The sequence below is a fragment of the Gopherus flavomarginatus genome, chromosome 3, assembly GCF_025201925.1.
Source record: "Gopherus flavomarginatus isolate rGopFla2 chromosome 3, rGopFla2.mat.asm, whole genome shotgun sequence".
Classification (NCBI taxonomy): domain Eukaryota; kingdom Metazoa; phylum Chordata; order Testudines; family Testudinidae; genus Gopherus; species Gopherus flavomarginatus.
In genome coordinates, this window is record NC_066619.1 from 192,891,160 (window position 1) to 192,907,923 (window position 16,764).

The window sequence follows — 16,764 nt, forward strand, 5'->3', positions numbered from 1 at the left end:
AGAGCCCTACTGACTTCATCAGCTGCAGGGTTCCTTCTGTATGTTACATTGCAGATTCTGAGCCATTGAATTTCAGATTCAGCAAAATCTGTGTGTGTGCGTGTGTTTGTGTGTGTGTAACAAAATTCTTACAAGCAAAGAGGATCAATTAAATGCATTTGTTGTTTTCTCAGATTAGGGATAAAATGACAAAAGGACTAAGAAAGTTCATTGAAACTGCACACTCCCTGATTTATTTATCTGTACGTTAACAAAACAGTGACGTTATGCATTTTATCCCATGTCTCTGTATATAATACATGCACATTGCTTATAAATATATGAATGTTTCTCTAGTCATCTAAACTAATTTCTCTCAAAGGCTCCATCTCCCACTGTCTCCATGGTAAAATGCATTTTTCTAAACTCCATTTTTTGGTTGTACTAGTTTGACATATTGAGCTCAGCCCTGCATGCTGAGTGATATCAAGTACCATTGACTTCAGTGAGAGTTGAGGGTGCACATAACTTCAAGGAAGTACTCTGTATCTTGTAGAATCAAGCCCATTGTGCCTAGTAATGGTTTTAACAGTTTTCTTCCTTCTCTTATGTAAGAGATGGTTGACTTTTGAGTTTCCATACTATAGAGTTAAGTCCCATTTTTAAAAAGGACTTAGATATCCAAAATTATAGTTAGGCATGTAGAGTGCATCTAAACTGTGGTGAAAGACTGCAGCTGGTCAAGGTCAGCCTATTCAAGATCTCAGGGCTCAGTCCGTGGGGCTATAACATTGTAGTGTAGACTTTCAGGCTCTGAGACCCCACAAGAGGGATGGACATTGCTTATAAATACACAAGAACCTCCCAGAACCTGAATGTCTATGCTGCAAATTTTAGCCCTACAGCCTGAGTCAGCTGACCCTGCTTCTGAGACTCAGAGCCATGAGTTTTGGTGTGTTTATGGCAGTGTAGACCTACCTCCTAGATGCTTTTGAAAATTCCAGTAGGTGCCTATCTGCATCTTTATGCATGTAAATATATTTAAAAATCTAGCCCCAAAGTGCTTAAATTACTTTAGAAGGATTTTAGGCTCCTATGTCACTTACACCCTTCAGAAAAATTTACCCTAAATGAGTATTTTAATTTCTCTGAAAACTGTCAAGCTGAAATATTTTTACTATTATAAACATTAGGACATTCTGCCTAGGCACAATTCCCAACAAAATGGGTGATTGATTTATTCCTTCAATTCCACTATGAAGCAAAAATTTATTAACACAAACTACTTTCCTGTTTTTTTGTTGTTGTTTGGTTGGTTGTTTCTTTTTTTAGTTATATGGATGGTTTCTTAGGTTTTGGTCCTGGCTCTTCAGACAGTTTCTTTCCATTCCAAATCTTTTGACTGGGTTAAATGCATGATCTCAACAACAGGTTATTTATCATGTTTGGTGGTGGATGCTGTGGCGATTGCCTCCTATTCTTTTCTGACTGTAAAACTGAATTAAAGCCTACACCATACAAATGTACACAATACACATTGTAATGGCAGCTGGTGGAGACTGCTGCTGTAACCAGTTCTAAGTCTTTCTGGTCACAACTTCTGTTTCTTGTCTTCAGTACTTAGCTTCCTCCCTCCCTCCTCTCCCCTCTCCAAAATCACTACCCCAAAGAAAAAGTAAAAAATACCAGCCAGTAGCACCAGGTGGTCCTAGTTCTCTGTAAACAGATATTCATCCTCCAGGTTTCCTTCCTGCTCATAGTCATGGTCTCTCAAATCTACATCTATGCAGAAAGAATCTACCTATTTTTTGTGAGGAAAGATTCAAACAGTTTAGAAAATGGATTCTTAGGATTCTCCTATTCAATATGAGTCTCTCTTAAATATCTAAATAGTCAGCTCCCCCTCCTCCAGTCTCCAGTATATAGATCAGTAGTCTTCCTTCTATCTTTCTTAAAGAGGTGGGGGTATAACGAGGGGTGAGTCAGCTGTTTACAACATAGAGGTTTAAAAGTTTAGAAATTGTATTCATAAGTGTGTATATATGTTTCCTGACATCACAGATGCTCTTAATTGTTGTCACAGAAAGGAAATCGCAAGGTTAGCAGCTCTATGAAATATGATATAAATAGCAGCAACAAAGAGCCTTCTTTCCCCTCCTTACTTTCTTTTGCTTTTATTGGGTTTCTTCTATTTTTATAGTACTCAGACAATTTCAACTCGGAGGTCTAAAGTTAAACACTGATATCTATATTCAGAGGTTCTGAGCACCTAGGGTCGCCAACTTTCTGACTGCAGAAAACTGAACACCTTTGCCCTGCCCTTTCTCTGAGGTTTCACCCCCCACTCCATTCCTCCCACTCCCTCCATTGCTCACTCTCCCCCACCCTTTCTCGCTTGTTCATTTTCACTGGGCTGGGATATGGAGTGCAGGCTCTGGGAAGCGCTTACCTGGGGGGCAGAGGTGAAGGTAACTTCCAGGACTTACCAGTACTGCCGGAGTCCTGAGGAGAGCGTAGCCTCAATCAGAAGAGGCAGTGCCTCACAAGATTTAAAGGTCCTGGGACACCAGCTGTGGCTGGGAGCCCTAGGGCCTTTAAATCAACCCTGGGCTCCCAGCTGCAGAGGTAGCTGGGAGCCTCCTGGGGCTCCTGCCACCACGGAGCTCCGGATCCTTTAAATCCCCACCGCAGCTCCAGCTGCCAGATCTGCGGGTGGGATTCAAAGGGCTCCGGGCTTCCTGCAGCTGGGGGAGCTCTGAACCCTTTAAATCTGGCCCCAGCCCGGCTGCCGAAGCTGTGGGCGTGATTTAAAGGTCTCTGGGTTGACCACAGCCAAGGCAGCCCAGAGTCCAACCGCAGCAGCCCAGAGCCCTTTAAATCTGGCCCCAGCCCAGCTGCCGGAGCCGCGGGCGGGGGGTTAAAAGGACTCTGGGCTGACCGCAACAACGGCAGCCTAGAGCCCTTTAAATCTGGCCCCAGCCCGGCTGCTGGAGCCACGAGTAGGATTTAAAGGGCTCTGGACTGACTGCAGATGGCAGCCCAGAGCCCAGCTGTGGCAGCCCAGAGCCCTTTAAATCCGGCCCCAGCCCGGCCACGGAGCCATGAGCAGGATTTAAAGGGCTCTGGGTTGACTGCAGCCGGCAGCCCAGAGCCCAGCCGCGGCAGCCCAGAGCCCTTTAAATCCAGCCCCAGCCCGGCTGCCAGAGCAGCGAGTGGGATTTAAGGGGCTCTGGGCTGCCCACTGTGGCAGGGAGCCCAGAGTCCTTTAAATCCCCACCGCGGGAGCCGGTGCGGTCCGGCACAGTGTACTGGCTCTTGCCGGTATGCTGGACCGGACCCGACCGGCTTACTTTCACTTGTGCTGGGGGGGCTCCCAGAAGTGGCCAGCATGTCTCTCCCTGTCATAGGCAGAGGAGCGGCCAGAGAGCTCCATGCGCTGTCCACAAGCCAATGAGAGCTGAGGAGCCAGCCCACTCAGAGTGGTGCCTGCACCACAGGCAGGAGGAGCGAGCAGAGTCCCCCTGGTTGCCCCAGTGCCTAGGAGCAGGAGGCACATGTGGGAGATGCCTGGAGTTGGCCATTGTGGCCAATCAGACTTTTATCAGCCCAGTCAGTTATGCTGACCAGAATGCCAGGGTCCCTTTTTGACTAGGCATTCTGGTTGAAACCCAGACATCTGGGAACCCTATGAGCACCACTGTATATCAAACCACTTATGTGCTTCAATATGGATTTAGTTGCTTAACTTTAGGCCACTGTCCACTTTTCCTTAAAAATGTTCACTTGAGTTGATCTATTGCTGGGATCTTCATATCCCAGAATAATACAGGTTCATCTGAGTTTACTGTTTGTTGATACAAGACACTATATCTTCTGATGTGGCAACCTAAATGATGGGCCAAAGGCACCTTGCAGACCGACTATGAGGTTGTTGACAATGACTGATTTGATTTTGTTGCTCCCTGTTATTACTGTTAAAGAAGAGCCTCTGAGTTTCAGCTGCCATTTTCCTACAGTTACTGAAACAGCAGCTGAGTCTCATCTTTTCTCCATTTTCCCTGATCTCAGTGAATTGGACCTTTTATTTAAACTGCAGAAATCCTGAGATGTACATTTTTGAGCCCTTTGAGACTTCCAAGCAGCTGTTTTACATCTGGTTTAAGGAGCAGGAGACACTGTGATGCACATTAATCACTCTTGGTGTAAATAAATTTTGCCTAAACCCTTTTAGTGCCCAGGGCATTCTGAACTATGGTTCATCTGTGTCCTCATGTTTATAAGCCTGTTTATTTGCACAAGTAGTGTTATAGAATCCACTTTACTTTCTCTTCTTTACTTTGAGAGCTGTGCTGAACTGTGGTATATGTGAACCTTTACAGTTTTGAGTCACTTGACTTTGGTTTTGATGAATTTCAAATTGTTTATTCAGTCCCCAAAGAACAGGGTTGTTTTTTTTTAACCCACATTCACAGCAGACCTCTGTAAAACATTTGCATGGAATTGACATGAAACCATAAATCAGCCCAAGTTTGTTCATAAGAGTTGTCCTGAGATTTCAATTTGAAACAAAATCCCTAGACAGGCTAATTTGAATGAATTGTAACAAGTTTTCCATAGTTTCAATCCTTACTTCTCTTTCTCCTATCTACAGGGCTCAGGCATAGTAGAGATGAGGGGACTCTGAGGGAGAGGCAGCTGGCTGCAGCTCCTGATTCTCAGTTGCCTGACCCCTCCATAAATTAAAGCTGTATGCTCCACATAGGGATGCTGTCCCACTGTCATTCAGTGACATAACCCCACCCCACTCCTGGCACTGCTGGAGGTTCTAGCACAGAAGGCAGCAGAGCCATTTCTCCCAGGTTTGCACCAGTTTTTCTACATGGGAATTTTCCAGTGTTGCCCTCTAGCTGCTTTAGTTTCATGTTGTGCCATAAGTGCAAAATTAACGTAGTGAACTGGAGAATCCAGCTGATAAATCATATTTTGTAACTATCTCCACATAACTTTATATTTGGAGCTGCTTTGTTTTATTTTCCATTTCTCAGTATGGGCTCAATCCTAGAGGTTGCTGGTTGCTTCCTATGACATGCTCCCAAACCCCACTGAGTTCATTGTGACCGTGGAGTATCATTGGTTGTTTTGTCACGTTTCAGGAAGGAAGATTCTGACTAGATGGGTCTGGCTTTCTCAAATTTAGATTTGAATTAAGATCCAAACTTCCCCTAGAGTGAGGGTTGTTTAGATCCAGGGATTTATTCAGTGCTGTCTCTATTAGATCCCAAACTTGTGAAGTGCAGCCCATGTGTGATCTCACCAGAGCTATGCACAGTGTCATCCTACTGCTCTGCTTTACTAATTGCTGCCAGTTATAGCACTGATGGCTTTAATTTTCTGTTCCCTATCACTCTGACCTTTTTCTTGATTGGTGTTTGGGATCAGATTTATTTAAGTTTGGACAACACCAAATTTTGTAATGTTAATGCATCATTGTTTTCCACTTAAGCTTAGGACATGACTAAACTGCAGTCAAATTTCCTGGCTTGTGAAATATTTAGTAGCTGAACTAAGGAAAAATAATACACACAAAATAAACTGCCTCTTTCCTTGGAAAACTTTTCTCACTGATCTGTACAGCAATCACAAATATTTGCAAAGCTAAACATGAAAACAAATGAAAGACTTAGGGGAAGATATAAAAGGAACAAATTTGTCAGTTTAAAGCCCTGCATCAAACATCATGCGGTTAGCTGTCTGCATCATGCTTAAAATTTAAAGCAAGGGAACAAAACATTCAGAACATACAGATAATAAAAAACAAAATAGTCTATAAATGCAAGACAGCTGGAGAAAGCAATTCTGAAGCTATAATCTTCCTTGAGTATATCTAAAACAGAGTACTCATTTCTCCTCCTTGACACTAACAAAGAGCAACAGTGATTCACTGAAAATGCAGAACTTGTTTTGAACTTCTGTATGACGAATTTAGTTCTTAGTGACAACGTGAGAAAGCATTGTGCATTAAGAACCCAGTAGATAGCTGTACTTATTGTTAGAAGACTGTAGTAAACAAAAGCATATCTGCCTCTGGGAACAAAAGTGAGGGTTTATTACCTGTTTATAACAAGAGTAATTAGTTAGGAGCTGTGATAAAAGCACAACAGTCTTGACAAGATTATAGAAACAGCAAAATTATAATTCAGTTTCAGCATGTATTTGCCTATGTAAAAGATAGCAAACCTGATTCTGATATCCTTTACAGCCACTCTGATTCGAGTAGCATTACTCCTGGTTTATACCAAAATAAATGGATTCAGAGTCCTCGCCTGTGAATTTGAAAGTCCAGCAATGTTGGTGGAAATTAGTTGAAAATAGGAACAGTGAGAAGTCCCCTCCCCCACCCTTGGAATCTCAAGATTGCCAAGTACACTCACTGTGGTTCAGCATGATTTAAAAATAAAAAGGATTGTGGAAACCCAGGCCTAAGTCATAGCCTGCAGCAGCAGGAGGGATATTGACTGAATACTGAAGAGCAGATTCCATTCCCATAGATATGAAAACAGAAAGCAAACGTGAGACTGTGGGTATGCAGATGATATAAGGCAATTCAGCTAACAGAATAGGAGACCCTGATCTTTTAATGTGTGCAAAGAATATATCAGGACGTTCTCTTACATCCTCTTGATATCAGGTTTTTGCTCTCTAGAATACTTTGTTCTGTATTAGTTACTAAACACTTGTACAAATGTGGTTTGTGGTTTTTGTTGTATCCTTTCACCCATGTGGTGTTACACATTTTCAAAAGAATAAGCACAGGCAGCTCTGCATCTTTGGTTGCTAGAAAATCCTGAATGATCAGTCTCAGGTGAAAGAAAGGTAAAGAGATTAGAAACACTACTTGTTTATGATATTGCTGCTACAACCCTGGGTATACAGGACATAATCTTTAGGGTTAGATCCTTGACCTCTCCAGCAGTGCAAAGCAGCCCTAAATCTAGATTAACTCGTCCTTTGAGGATTCCCTCTGTGGTATGGAATCCTCAGGTATCATAGCAGTTCCTATGCAACCCCACTTCTGACTTACATGTGCAGGGATGTTTGCTCAATGAAATGCAGATGTGGATCTCACATGCCTGTACTCTGTTGATTCCCCATTTCAATATGGTGGGAAGCCACCATAAATTAAAGTAGCTTTTGAGCTGTTCCGATTTACATTAGATGTCTGATCCAGCAGTTTGGCCTCAGGATCCACAGCTGCACAATGACACAAACACCATCTTTGCTCCCTTTCTCCAGTCTTGCCCAAGCACAGCTCAGCCAGCCTGGAGGATCTTGCCATTGGAGTTCTTCAGAACAGTGGAATGTAATCCAAAACAAAACAGCACCTGCTTTCATTTTCACTATTAAAATATATCCATACTTATATCTAAGTCCCTAACGTATGCAAGTCAATATCCACAAACATATAGCTGCAGAAATTCTTTTAACTACTGGGTGATTTTCAGATCCATTGAATTCAAATACCTGCCTTGTTTTTAACCAATAATTGCAATCTAGACCCATATATGTGATGTAGTTTACTGGGAGGTGGGACTTTGTACAAGTGAACATTCATGTATGCACAGTTACTCATTGTATGAGTTCAAATATGACTTTATACACAATGGTTTCTCTCAGATTTTGAAGGTGTAATTTAGACAGATTTGAAACTTTTGTCCCAGATCAATTGCTGTTTAGATATGCCACAACATAGCCACTAAGCCACAGATGGAGGTGTAGCGGAAGGTAGGTTTGTGTCTGATATATTTGGTTCCACTGATACACAGTCCACATTGCACAAAGTGCTGCAGACTCTATTTTCTTTTGCAATCTAAGCACTTAGGTCATAGCATGATTAGTATCTCCACATCTGAAGAGGCTCAGCTCTATTAGGTTTTATAGCTTACGTACAAGCTAGAACAGTGGTTCTTAAACTTTTGTACTGGTGACTCCTTTCATATAGCAAACCTCTGAGTGTGACCCTCCCCTTATAAATTAAAAACACATTTTTATATTTTTAACATCATTTAAATGATGGAGGCAAAGCGGGGTTTCAGGTGGAGGCTGACAGCTCACGACCCCCCATCTAATAACCTTGCAACCCCTGGAGGGGTCCCAACCCCCAGTTTGAGAACCCCTGAGCTAGAATAACTATTTTCTGAATTCAGTGGTGGCTAGTGACCAAAATAATTGATGGAACTTTTCTCCCTCGCCTCCTGTCCCATGAATGCAAAGCTTATGTGCTGACCAAGGGTTCTCAAGAGTTAAAACAACCACCAATGATCTCATTCAGCTTGCACCACAAAGCACAGCAGCTGCAAAAAGTTACAACCCTGATAATGTTACAGAATGCTTTCCTGTCATTATCTGATCAAATACTGACATGTTCTTTTAGCTTGTCCTTCATTTATATAGTAGCTATTCAAATCCTGTAGTTGTTATTATGTCTCACTCTGTCACCACTTGTAGGTTCTCTTCTCCTTTCCAGTTTCGGGACTGTGATGCTCTATACCTTGGGGGAACACTCTACACCCACATGTTCATCTTTATAAAATGATTGTGTGATAGCCAATGCAAAGTTTGTCATGTTGGGTGTCTTTGGACGGTTCATGATGCACTGATCATTATTGTTACAGTATTGTTATAGTAATGTTATAGATTATAATTCCATGTATATAGTTATGAGGCTGAAAATGTATCCTCAAGTCTTAAAATAAGCCCAGGCAAAAACTCTCCAAGAGCAGAGAAGCAGTTCACACCTCATCAGGGCAGGTATGGGACAAACTCAGCCCAGCCTCACAGGAACAAAAAACTCTGGCCTAGGCAGCAACAAAAGAATCTGTTAGACTCTCAAGTAAGGCACGCCCTTTCCTTTGGTCAGTTTGGAACTGCAATGAGGTAATACTCATCTGCCTCTGAAAGGCGAGGGAACAAAGCCAAGAGGAAAGAAAGGACATGATAAAAGGGAGAAACATTTGCCATGCTCGTGCGCTCTCTCTTCCACCTACATCTACAGATGCCACACCAAGGTCTGGTCTACACTACGAGTTTACCTCAAATTTAGCAGCGTTAAACCAAATTAATCCTGCACCCATCCACACAACAAAGCCCTTTACTTCAGTATAAAGGGCTCTTAATATCGATATCTGTACTCCTCCCTGACGAGGGGAGTAGTGCTGAAATTGACATTGCCATTTCAAATTAGGGTTAGTGTGGCCGCAATTCCATGGTATTGGCCTCTGGGAGCTATCCCACAGTGCACCATTGTGACTGCTATGGACAGCAATTTGAACTTGGATGCACTGGCCAGATAGACAGGAAAAGCCATGTGATCTTTTGAATTTCATTTCCTGTTTGCCCAGCGTGGAACACTGATCAGCACAGGTGACCATGCAGTCCCAGAATCAAAAAAGAGCCCCAGCATGGACCGTACGGGAGATACTGAATCTGATCTCTGTATGGGGAGATGAATCTGTTCTATCAGAACTCCGTTCCAAAAGATGAAATGTCAAAGCATTTGAAAAAATCTCCAAGGCCATGATGGACAGAGGCTACAACAGAGGATCAACACAGTGCTGTGTGAAACTTAAGGAGCTGAGACAAGCATACCAGAAAGTCAAGGAATCGAATGGATGCTCACGGAGGGAGGGGCAACTGATAACTGTAGCTATCCCACAGTTACCACTCTCCAAAAACCATTTGAATTCTTGGCTGAGCTCCCAAAGCCTGAAGGGTCAAAAACATTGTCGCGGGTGGTTCAGGGTATTTGCCAGACACACACACCACCCCTGTGAAAGCAAAGGGAAAAAAATTGTTTCTTGTCTTTTTTCAAAGTCACCGTATGTCTACTGGATGCTGCTGGCAGATGCGGTGCTGCAGCGCTACACAGCAGCATCCCTTTGCCTTGCCTTGCGGATGGCAGATGGTACAGTATGCCTGATATCCATCAGCTCCTAGCTGGCCACGGTGATGTCGGCTGGGGGCACCTGGGCAAAAAAGGGAATGACACCAGGTCATTCTCTCCTTTAAGTTTTGTCTAATGGAGATTCAGTCCTGCCTGGAATATCATGGCAGCTGGAGCCTTTTGCCTCAGGCTGCTCTCCCAGTCAGCAGCATCGCGCGGTTGCACCTACCCCAGCCTACCCCTTGCTACCAGGGCTCACAATCAGATACTTAGACCTCTACATTTTGCTGCAAATAAAAAAAATTAAGCTGCCATTTAGAACTGTCTCCCAACATACATATCCTGGGATATTTTGTATTTTACCAGTGTCAACCAAAGGCCCACACACTAATGGAGATTCAGTCCTGCCTGTGCTTCTATCCTAGTGCTTGTCACAGATTCCCATTTTCAGCTATAGGCTGAGCAAGTGCAGAATGGTTGTTCACTCTACTTCACTGTAAGCCAATCACCCTCCCTTCCCTGCTTTGATCTCTGCTTTCAATAAAGTCAGTGTTGTTTCTTATTCCTGCATTCTTTATTACTTCATCACACAAATGGGGGGACACTGCCACGGTAGCCCAGGAGGGGCAGGGGAGGAGGGAAGCAACGGGTGAGGTTGTTGCAGGGGCACCCCCTAGAATGGCATGCAGCTCATCATTTCTGCAGGATGTCTGGGGCTCTGACCCAGAGCGACCATTTGCCTCTCTGGTTCTTTAGTAGCCTTGCCTGATATTCTAGGCAGGATTGACTCTCCATTAGACAAAACTTAAAGAAGAGAATGACCTGGGGAGTCATTCCCATTTTTGTCCAGGCGCCCCTGACCAACCTCATTGAGGCCGGCCAGGAGCACTCATGACAGCAGCAGACAGTACAGTATGACTGGTACAGTTATTGCTAACTTGCAAAGCAGCAGATGGTACACTAGGGCTGCTAACAGTCTTTGTAACTTGCAAAAGGCAAGGGGATGCTGCTGTGTAGCACTGCAGTACCGCGTCTGTCAGCAGCATCCACTAGACATACAGTGACAGTGAAAAAAGGCTGAACGGGCTCCATGGTTGCCATGCTACGGCGTCTGCTTTCACGGAGGGAGGATTGACTGGTGACATTTACCCATAATCACCCCCGACAAAATTCTGGCCCCATCAGGCAATCCCAACCCAGAATTCCAATGGGCAGGGGAGACTGCAGGAACTATGGGATAGCTATGGGATAGCTACCCACAGTGCAATACTTTGGAAGTCGACATTAGCCTCAGTACGTGGACGCACACTGCTGAATTAATGTGCTTAGTGTGGCTGCATGCACTCGACTTTATACAATCTGTTTCCAAAAACTGATTTCTGTAAAATCAGAATAATCCCATAGTGCAGACAAACCCCAAGCAACTGAAGCAATGCTCAAAGGGAAGAGCCTGGCTGAAGTGCAACCAGCCAGCCTGTGATGAGAAACATCTAAGTTTGTAAGGACATTGAAAGTATTAAGATAATCTTAGAATGAGTTTTGCTTTTATTTCATTTGACCAAATCTGACTTGTTATGTTTACATTTTAAGTGATTATAAGTCAGTCTTTATAGTTAATAAATCTGTTTGTTTATTCTACCTGGAGTGGTGTGTTTGGTATGAAGTGTATTAGAGACTCTCCTTGGGATAACAAGCCTGGTACATATCAATTTCTTTGTTAAATTGACAAACTTATATAAGCTTGCAGCATCCAGCGGGCATAACTGGACACTGCAAGATGGAGGTTCCTATGGTTGTGTCTGGGACTGGAAATATTGGCCAGTGTCATTCGGTTAGACAATCCAAGGAGCAGCTTACATGCCAGAGGCTGAGTGTGAACAGCCCAGGAGTGGGGGTTCTCACAGCAGAGCAGGGTAAGGCTGGCTCTCAGAGTCAAGGATTGGAGTAACATAGCAGATCACTGGTCCAGATAACACCAGAGGGGAACATCACAGAGACCTTTATGGTACAGGGGGAGGGAGAAGAAGTTAGCCACATATTTTCAAATTTAACATCTTTCTGGCATCATGAAGCAGTACAACTTTGGGTTCCTGTTCAGAAAACCTCTCATCACCTCTTTACAGGTGTCAAAGAGAGAATTCTGCTGAGTCTGTAGTTAATTTTTGATCCTAAATGCAGGGACCAAATATCCCTCTTTTTGCCTGCCTGTCTTTGCTTTCAGTTTTTGCCATTTTGGAATATCATTTGTACTCTTTAAGAATTCAATATTTCAGCAGGTAACATCTGTTGATCCTTAGTTTCCCAATGATAAATGAACTCCTCATTAACATTTGAAGATGAGTAAGGAGAGCCAGTTTACATTTATATCCCACCTCTTCTCCTTATCCCACCTCTTCTCCTTATGCCACCTGCTGTCAGCTCTGCCTCAACCCTCTGCTCTTTTTGTTCCCCTACCATCTGATTTCTTATCTGAGACCACTTCTAGCTCTCACTACAAGGACCCAAAAGTCACTTTTCAGTCAGTGGTATAGTCTGTCACCCTCAAGTTCTACCCAAGACTTGAGAAGCTTCAGCCCTCTTGAGAATTTCAGTCCACCAGGGGTAACCGTTCTCTTATTGGTGGTCTTTGCCACTTTCCCACCTACTGGGGAAAACCAGCTAATCTGGGCTGCTGCAAGAAGCAGGCAGAATTCTACCCATTCTCCTTCGGAGTTACTGGGGACGAGAAGAGGCAGCCAATGCTATTCTCTCAGGAGGTGTGGGTGAGGAAGGAGAAGAAAGAGCTCAGGATTGCCTTTCTCCCTCCTTTCACATTAGCTGTGAAAAATGGGTCAGCCAACTCTCTGGGAGGAGCGAGTGGGCCAGGGCATATAGAATTAATTTGCTTGAATATAGGGAGAAGCTGATAGCTCCACACCATCAAACAGCTTACTCCATAAATTTGATAGAGCTGACAACAAACACTCTCACTCTCACGGCGAGCCATGGAAATTCAGGGCATAGTTATAAATAAAACTGAGTCCTATGGGTTGAATTCTTTGCTGGTATAAATTGCTGCAGCTTCCCTGACTTTACGTTAGCCGAGAACTTGTATGTGCAATGAAAGCAGGCAAAGATTACTGATAACGTCTCTTTTTAATTCAGTTGCTGATGACATCTGAGTTGTTAAAACTATAATGCTAATGTTACCTTAAGGTACTTTTATATGTTTACTACTAAGCACTGCCACTGTGCTTTTATGTGAACAGATTTTGAAATTGAGACCAAAATGAAGTAAACCAGGAACAGAAGAACAAAAATGTTGGCCCTCTTTGCTATCTACATGTAACTCTAAAGAAAAGAAAGGAAGAACAGCAAAACCAAACTGCTGTTAAATACTTCAGGTGTGCAGAAACTGCCAAGCTGGGCCAGAGTCTCAAAAAGCAACACTTTTTCCTATTTTTAGTCACAAGTTTCTCTAAATGAATCATTAACATTGAAAGATTAAAATGAACTAAGTTTTAAAAAAAAAAACAAACCTAAAATATGCCTAAGGCACTTTTTAAAAAATTGGTTATTTTCTTAACTTCCTTTTCTCTAGTATCTGGCCTTGTGGATGAAATAAGTCATCCTAATTCCAAAATTCTGATAACTAAATAAGTAATAGAGAGAGATGCTACACTAGTACATTCTACTCCTACAGTTTTCCTTTGCTGTTCCTCCTAGTTTATGGATCAGTCTGTGGCACTTCATTCCAAAGTTTTATTTTTTATTTATTTATTTTATGTGTGTGTGAATGAGCCCTCTGAGAGATAAGACACAATAATAATCTGCTCTGCAGAAGAATTCCATTTTTATTTCATGGTGGTTGCATTATCCCATGTGATTTCTTGCAAGACATTGCAGCAAGTTTGTAATACACCATTATTAGGTGTCACCATTATATGAAAATATGGTTAATTTTAAAAGCAAGGTTCTTCTGAGTACTCGATTTTTCCCCTGTAGAATTATATGAATTCTTCTGCTTTGTCCACTTTTTGTTTTTAAACTATTAATTTGTTACAAAATCATTTTTTATACTGCACAGATAGGTACAGCTCATAAAGCCTTTTTTGAAGCCCCAGGGACAAAATTCAGAGCCAATGCACAATATTTGGAAGAAAGCAGGAGAGAAGGACAAGCTTAGTCAAAAGACAACACATCAAGCAGCACAGTGTCCATAGTTGGGTAGTAGTTCAGTATGGACTCAGAAGGATAACTGTAGTCTACAATAATAAATAAATACACTTCCTGAAACTCTTCAGATTTTCTTTGGTGATCTCACTTTCACCAAAGTTGCCAACATCACCCTTTGATATTCAACTTCTTGACTACCTTCAAGGATTACCTGCACAATCGGATACCTATACTTCCATGCAGCATCATTATAGCTGTGCATTCAAATTGTACAACTGCACTTTCAAATGTGCCTATCTATTTGTAAGAATAACTGTGGTAACTGCATGTGCAACTGTTAACAGAAATATAGACATGCAATTGTGCATGAGCATAATTAGTGGAGTCAAGTCAGAGGACCCATGTTTCCTGGAGGGACTTTATTGGTGCAACACCAGGGAAATAGGGGATGGAGGGGAGTTAGGCTGGTAGCAATTTAGCCATAGGGACAATATCAATGTAGTCCCCAGCGTTTATTAAAGTGCCACTTGTTCCACTTAACTTGTATTCAGCATCACTCTTTGCAAATGAGACATGGTAGTAGTGTCTAAGCTGTGAATTCTCTGAAGTGTAACAGCTGGCAGCATGAGCTATGGAACTTGGTCTGAAGTCCCCTACAGACCTGGATTTTTGTAGGCAGACATGTAGGCCAGCAATCTACTCAGTCAAAAGAGGATTTTGAGCTGTCAGCAGACCTGGCTGTGCGGGAGGATGACAACAGCAGTGCATGTGTTTTTGCTAGTCCATGGGGATGCCCACTTCTTTTCCAATGTGCTTCCATGTCAACTGCCTATTTCCTTGTGCAATAAAATTTTTGTGTAGGAAAAAGTCATTTTTGATATGTCAAAACTAAAGGCCAGTTTTTGTTTTGTATATGTGACCTTTTTAAAAAAACAGTTGTAAAATACTTTGCCTTTCGAAACAGCCTCTTATGGTGGATGAAATGTTTGTCTTCGGTTTTTTTTGTTTATTGTTTTTTTCCAACGAGACACTTCTGAATGAGTTAGAATATGATCTAAGTTTAATCTATTGAACAATATCATACAACTACTTAAGAAGCATGAACAAAAAGGCATATAAGAAATACATGTTTTATTTACGTTCAAAAATTCAAATAATCAGATGGCAGGTCAAGGATCAGTCAATAGTTTTAAAATTCAAGAGTTTGAGAGTTTGTGAAGAAGCTCCATCTTGGTCCTTCTAATCTGATGGAATTTCTGGCAATATTTTTAATTTCTGCTACTATTTGAAACATATAAGTTGGCATTCTATAAACAGAAGTTAATAGTGCAACTGTCTAACTTTATACATACAAGAACTAGTCAACAGCATAATAGAATCAATAGGTTAGGAATTTCAAAGATCCAAAGATGGTATGGAAATAGAGGAGGGAATATTATGCCTCAGATTGAGTATGCTGTCTCTCTTCTTTCTAATGGCTAGTCTATGCCCTCGTCCAGACTAACCCGCGGCATCGGCGGGTTAAAATCGATTGCTCGGGGATCGATATATCGCGTCTAGTCTGGACGCGGTGTATCGATCCCCGAGCGCGCTTACATCGATTCCGGAACTCCATCAATCCGAACGGAGTTCCGGAATCGACACGGAGAGCCGCGGACATCGATGCAGCGCCGTCCAGACTGGTGAGTACCTCGATTTTAGAAATTCGACTTCAGCTACGTTATTCACGTAGCTGAAGTTGCGTATCTAAAATCGATTTTAATTTCTAGTCTGGACGTGGCCTAAATAAGAGAGAAATAGTCTGTCACTAGCGGGTAGAGTTGCTCCTTCATCTCAAGTCATAAAGGTCCAAGCTTTTAATTCGGAATGTTGTAGATTCAGTCTTTACTTATGACATGCAGGATGATGGGGGGAAGAATTCATGACACTTGTGACTATAAGTAAAGTAAATATATATATCTCCAATTTTATCACATATTGTGTTGGCTCTGTTACTTCCTGCTATTTTCAATACGCTCCTCTCCAACACATTCCTACATGTTACACAAGGCAAATGAGAGAGATCAAAAAGAAATAAGAGACGTATTAAGAGCTCTCTAATACTCTGCAAAGGTTTAGTCTGTATTGGACCTTTTATCCTGTTCCATTCAATGTTTTTCCAGGTCCATTAAATTGCAGAACTCTCAAACGATTGAAAGCCAAGACTCTTAAAGCAGATTTCAGTTATGACCACAAATCCCGCTGTCAGTGAAGTTAAAAGAGGGGGATAAATTCATGGCTAATTCAAAAACATGCCTAGAATGTGTGGGCCATTTATGGCTAATCTTTTCATCTGACAGTTGCACCAGACATAAAGGACAAATCACATTTTTGTGCCCTGTTACTAATGGACAATCTGTCAGCTGTCTAAATGCATCAGTTGACTGTATTCTCTTCACACCTGGATGTATTAAACAAGGAATTCAGGAAGTTTTGTCTCTTCATTCAACCAGATTTCAGCCCCAGCATAATACATTCAAAGCATAAACTATAAACTGCTGTAACACATGGAGAAATTAATTTTGGAACATAATATTTTAACCCATATCTTAGCTTCTTCTAAACAAATTCTTCTGTTTGATGTTTCTCATGTGTAATATTTTCCTATTTAAGCTTTGAGTTTGTATGTTTTTCTCCAGGGACTTGTCACA